Here is a 6,423-nt window from a genome sequence, read left to right on the forward strand (position 1 = left end):
CAATAGCAAGAAGAGATTACACATATCAGCAGTATGCTCTAAATGTGGAAGTAATATGGTGCTCTGCATAAGATAAAACAGGAGCTTGCAGGTATTTGACAACACATATTATTTTAAGCTGATAATATGCCAGGAATAGGTGCTGGGGGATACAATGAAAAAACTGGATAAATATGTCTGTCCTTATAAAATGTACATCCCAGTGATTAATGATTTACTATGACATCATTTATAATGTGTAACAATCAGGTAAAAAATCTATTGTGATTCTTTTGGTAGCAGTGTCTGAAAGCTTTGAAATTCTAAAAAAGAAAATAGGGGAATTAAAAATGTTTAAATGGTGCATTTAGATAGTATATTATGTAAGTGACTATTTGCTAAGTATCCCAAAGGTAAGATATTAGAGATCCCAATTTCATCATTAAAATAAATACTTTTTATATTGACCTTATCCTTATCAAAAAGTGTACTATTATAGTGACAGGCCATGTAATCTCAAAATCAAAAACATTCATGTAAATTGATAAGTTGATATTATATCAAATAGAAATCTCATGATAATGAGGCAGGCCAGTAGTTGAATTTTTCAGTTTTTTAGAAGCATAATTTGAAGACTTGTAAAATTAATAGGACAGTTGAAATTGAAATTTCTTTTTAAACATCAGACAGGTAATGTACTGATGTAAAAAGGTTTAAGGAAGGAGATTTGGAATCTTATAAAATTAGTAGGACAGTTGAAATTGACCTTTATTTTTAAACGTCAGACTGGTAACATGCTGATGTAAAAAGGTTCACACTCAGGTTTGAGTGTGGAAACCCAATCGTCACACTTAGGAATTAAAAAAGAATTAAAATAGACTTAAAAAAAAATGCACATTGGTACTTTTAAACCAGTAGTACCAGGCACCCGGAAATGAATGCTTTCAAGTGAAATAAGAAAAGATCTCAATTCTTATTTGGGCTAATGCTTCTGATAGGCATAGCAGGAATGAATGAATGAATGAATTTTATTAGCATATATAATAAATAAGTAAAGAACTTTACAAGAGAATTTTAGATAGTGATAAGTACCATAACATCAGTAAAATGGGGTCTATGATAAGTGAATTAAATATTTGCTTGAATACCTAATACATTTCTAAACTTATTGTGGCCAAAGGGCTCCTGATTCATTCCCCTCACCACCAGCTTCTCACCGGGAGATGCTTCTGTAGATTGTGCGGTCTGGGAAGCTTTTGAAGATATTATTTGAGTTCAGATATGAATGGTGAAGTATCTGTGTGCATTCCAGGTGTGGAGGTGGGAAAGCGTTGGCTTTGGGGTGGAAATGAGTTTAGTGTGTTGGAGACAGTCAGTATGAAATACTGGGATGTATCCAGAGAAGAAATAGTGGTAGGTGAGGCTAGAGAGGTGGAAAGGGCCTTGATCTTTTAGGACAGAATAAGGAGTTAGGATGTCACTTTAATGATGGCAGCAAGTCTGTAGAGTGTTCTAGGTCTGGGGATTGATGGCCTCATGACTGTGGCTACTGTGTAGTGACTGACTGGCAGAGGCAGAAGAGGAAATGGGGACCTTTCAGAGCTGTTGTCTGGGTAAGAAGCCATAGTAGCTGTGTAGATGGAGCCTGGGCCAGCTTTGGCAATATACTTTGCAGACAGAGCTAAGAACTTAAGTGTGGATTCTATGTGGAAGGCAGGAGATGAGTAGTCAAGAGTTGATTTCTAGGTTTTAGTTGAGCAACTGAATGTGTGATGGTTCAATTACTAAGATGGGGAAAATTGGGGGAGAAGTTGGTGATGAGGGGAATCAGAAGATACCTTTTGGCCACAATTGGTTTTAGATACTTATTAGATAGTCAAGTGAGGTGGTTTAGTGGGCAGTGGAATAAATGTCTGTAGTTCAGTGGGGAGGTCAAGATTAAAATGACAAAGGTAGGTGTCAGCAACATAGGGCTGACTTCAAATCCATGAGACTGGATGAACTCCCTATAAGGGGAGGGGCTAAGTTTACTTCCTTAAATTGAGAAAGTTGGACAGGATGGTGTTTAAGGTCCTGTCTTTTCCAAAAAGTTAAATGTTTATTGAATTTCCAAGAGTCTCTGTAAGAAACTTGAAGTGATGGGATTTTTTTGTAAAATGCTTTAGCTTCTTTTAAATCATGAAAAAGATGAATGGGAAGAAATACAGACATTTAAGTATTTGACATCTGTATTTATTCTGAAATTGCTTGTTCACAAAGCATGATATGTAATTGTGATCAGATATCCTTGTGAAAGTGAAAATAATCTCCTTCATTTTGTAAGGTTTCAGTTAAACCCGATTGGTGGTCAGTGTGAACTTATTTTTATCAAAAAAGTTTAAACAGCTTTATTGAGGAGTCAAGTGACACCCAAGCTGCACATATTAGAAGTGTAAAGTTAGATGTTTTCACATAGGTATTCAGCCATACAACTGTCACCACTAGAGATAATAGACGTACTTGTCATCCCAACAGTTTCCTCGTACCCTTCAGTACTGTCTCCCTCCTGCCTCTGATCCACAGGCAACCACTGATAAGCTTTTTGTAACTGTAGATTACTTTTCATTTTCTAACTTATATAAATAGAATCATACAGTAGGTATTCTTTTTTCTGGCTTTTTTCATTCAATGTGATTATTTTGAGATTCATCCATGGTGTTTTTTGTGTCAGTAGTTCTTTTCCTTTTATTTGCTAAGTAATATCCTGTTGTATGGATATACCAGATTCATTTTTGCAATCATAATGAAGTTAGACTACCTCCTTTTTCCCTTCAGCAGGTCTCCTGATTTGCTGGTATTATTTGTAACCCTGAAAACTTGAGACAAGTCTCAGTTAATTTAGAAAGTTTATTTTGCCAAATTTGAGGATGCATGCTCCTGAGACAGCCTCAGGAAGTCCTGATGACATGTGCCCAGGGTGGTCGGGACCCAGCTTAGTTTTATACATTGTAGGGAGACGTGAGACATCAGCCAATGTATGTAAGAAGTACAATGGTTGTGTCTGGAAAGGCAGGACAACTTGAAGCAAAGACAGGAAGGAGACTTGAAGCTGGAAGGAGCTTCTGGGTCACAGATAGGTGAGACAGAGGAATGCTTGCATTCTTTGAGTTTTTGATTAGCCTTTCCAAAGGAGGCAATCAGCTATGCATCTATCTCAGTGACAGGCAGGTTGTCCCTAAGCAGTTCCCAGCTTGGCTTTTCCCTTTAGCTTAGTGATATAGGGGCCCCAAGATTTATTTTCCTTTCACACACCTAAGAGACTAAAAATGTGAGTACATATATACACAGAGACACACTCCAAACTCTCTTCATAGAAGGGCTTCCTTGTTCTTGTATTCATCCCCCTTCATCCTGTTTAGGGATGAGTTTCCTGGCTTTCATTTACCAGAGCAAGCTTGACAGTGTTGTGGATAGGAAGCAGGCCCACCCTTTCTATGTGTTTGTGTTCTGTGTGATTTTTTGGGGATGTGTGTATGTTGTCGAGCTTTATTTTTTATCTAGATTGTGTTTATATCAGGAGGTTGCCTGAAATAAAACTGAAGCTTCATAGTTTAGCCTTTAGTTGTGTTTCATAGTTTAGCAGTTATGGATTCAGTTAATCTAGTACCTCTGATTTCACAAGGGAGTATAATAAATCTTTTGTCAGTTCATAGGAATTTTGTATAGTTGGTTAAGACAGAAATCAAAATGAGACAAACACTCATTCACGTGGTAAGTAGATGCTTACCTTTAATCTCTGTGGTGTCTTGATTAAATCACTTGCTTTCTGCTTCTGTTTCTGTGCATTTGGAAAAGTTCACTGCTTTTTGATTCCTGTGGATGATCTGAGAACACACTTGGGGATTCATGAGTTAATCACCCTCTGGCTGTTATTAACATCATGAGCTTACATGGAGTTTAAGGATGTCTGGGCTCTCTGTGCTGTTATCTGGGGTTGTCTGAGGAGGAAAAGAAGCAGATTTGGTAGGATGATGAGACAGGTTAGCGTGAAAGTGCAGTAAAGAATTCCGTTTTGGATGTTTTTAGTTAGAGTTTCTGCAGGATGTTCTGTGTTCTAGGTAATTTGTAGATTTTTTTTATTTTTTATTTTATTTATTTTTTTTTTTTATTTTTTATTTTATTTATTTATTTATTTTTTTATTGCATTTTAGGTTTTGGGGTACATGTGAAAAACAAGGTTGTTGCATAGGTGCATACGTGGCAGTGTGGTTTGCTGCCTCCCTCCCCTTCACCTATATCTGGCATTTCTCCTCATGCTATCCCTCCCCAACTCCCCACCCCCCCGCTGTCCCCCCGACTCCCCACCAACAGACCCCTGTGTATAGTGCTCCCCTCCCTGTGTCCATGTGTTCTCCTTGTTCAACACCCGCCTATGAGTGAGAACATGTGGTGTTTGATTTTGTGTTCTTGTGTCAGTTTGCTGAGAATGATGGTTTCCAGGTTCATCCATGTCCCTACAAAGGACGCCAACTCCTCTTTTTTAATGGCTGCATAATATTCCATGGTGTATATGTGCCACATTTTTCCTGTCCAGTCTATCATCGATGGGCATTTGGGTTGGTTCCAGGTCTTTGCTGTTGTAAACTGTGCTGCAATGAACATTCACGTGCATGTGTCCTTATAGTAGAACGATTTATAATCCTTTAGATATATGCCAAGTAATGGGATTGCTGGGTCAAATGGAATTTCTATTTCTAGGTCCTTGAGGAATCGTCACACTGTTTTCCACAGTGGTTGAACTAATTTGCACTCCCACCAACAGTGTAAAAGTGTTCCTATTTCTCCACATCCTCTCCAGCATCTGTTGTCTCCAGATTTTTTAATGATCGCCATTCTAACTGGCGTGAGATGGTATCTCAATGTAGTTTTGATTTGCATTTCTCTAATGACCAGTGATGATGAGCATTTTTTCATATGTTTGTTGGCCTCATGTATGTCTTCTTTTGTAAAGTATCTGTTCATATCCTTCGCCCATTTTTGAATGGGCTTGTTTGTTTTTTTCCTGTAAATCTTTTTTAGCTTGGGAGGCCGAGGCGGGTGGATCACGAGGTCAAGAGATCGAGACCATCCTGGTCAACATGGTGAAACCCCGTCTCTACTAATACAAAAAATTAGCTGGGCACGGTGGCGCGTGCCTGTAATCCCAGCTACTCAGGAGGCTGAGGCAGGAGAATTGCCTGAACCCAGGAGGCGGAGGTTGCGGTGAGCCGAGATCGCGCCATTGCACTCCAGCCTGGGTATCAAGAGCGAAACTCCGTCTCAAAAAAAAAAAAAAAATCTTTTTTAGCTCGTTGTAAATTCTGGATATCAGCCCTTTGTCTGACGGGTAGGCTGCAAAAATTTTTTCCCATTCTGTTGGTTGCCGATTCACTCTAGTGACTGTTTCTTTTGCCGTGCAGAAGCTGTGGAGTTTGATTAGGTCCCATTTGTCTATTTTGGCTTTTGTTGCCAATGCTTTTGGTGTTTTAGTCATAAAGTCCTTGCCTACGCCTATGTCCTGAATGGTTTTGCCTAGGTTTCCTTCTAGTGTTTTTATGGTGTTAGGTCTTATGTTTAAGTCTTTAATCCATCTGGAGTTAATTTTAGTGTAAGGTGTCAGGAAGGGGTCGAGTTTCTGCTTTCTGCATATGGCAAGCCAGTTTTCCCAACACCACTTATTGAACAGGGAATCCTTTCCCCATTGCTTGTTTTTATCAGGTTTGTCAAAGCTCAGGTGGTTGTAGATATGTTGTGTCACCTCCGATGCCTCTGTTCTGTTCCATTGGTCTCTATCTCTGTTTTGGTACCAGTACCATGCTGTTTTGATTACTGTAGCCTTGTAGTAGAGTTTGATGTCTGGTAGTGTGATGCCTCCCGCTTTGTTCTTTTTGCTTAGAATTGACTTGGCTATGCGGACTCTCTTTTGGTTCCATATGAAGTTTAAGGTGGTTTTTTCCAGTTCTGTGAAGAAGGTCATTGGTAGCTTGATGGGGATAGCGTTGAATCTGTAAATTACTTTGGGCAGTATGGCCATTTTCACGATATTAATTCTTCCTAACCATGAACATGGAATGTTTCTCCATCTGTTTGTGTCCTCTCTTATTTTGTTGAGCAGTGGTTTGTAGTTCTCCTTGAAGAGGTCCTTTACATTCCTTGTTAGTTGTATTCCTAGGTATTTTATTCTCTTTGTAGCAATTGTGAATGGCAGTTCGTTCTTGATTTGGCTCTCTTTAAGTCTGTTATTGGTGTATAGGAATGCTTGTGATTTTTGCACATTGATTTTGTATCCTGAGACTTATCAGTTTCAGGAGATTTTGGGCTGAGATGATAGGGTCTTCTAGATATACAATCATGTCGTCTGCAAATAGAGACAATTTGACTTCCTCCTTTCCTAATCGAATACCCTTTATCTCTTTTGCTTGTCTG

General features: G+C 38.8%; 1 pseudogene; it reads right to left on the reverse strand.

Annotated features, from left to right (window-relative positions):
* Positions 1–758: 758 nt before the first annotated feature.
* Positions 759–849, reverse strand: LOC135275054 (small nucleolar RNA U13; annotated as a pseudogene).
* Positions 850–6,423: the final 5,574 nt, after the last annotated feature.

This window comes from Aotus nancymaae, unplaced genomic scaffold (assembly GCF_030222135.1).
Source record: "Aotus nancymaae isolate 86718 unplaced genomic scaffold, 86718_ANA_hifiasm-v0.15.2.pri h1tg000014l, whole genome shotgun sequence".
Taxonomy (NCBI): domain Eukaryota; kingdom Metazoa; phylum Chordata; class Mammalia; order Primates; family Aotidae; genus Aotus; species Aotus nancymaae.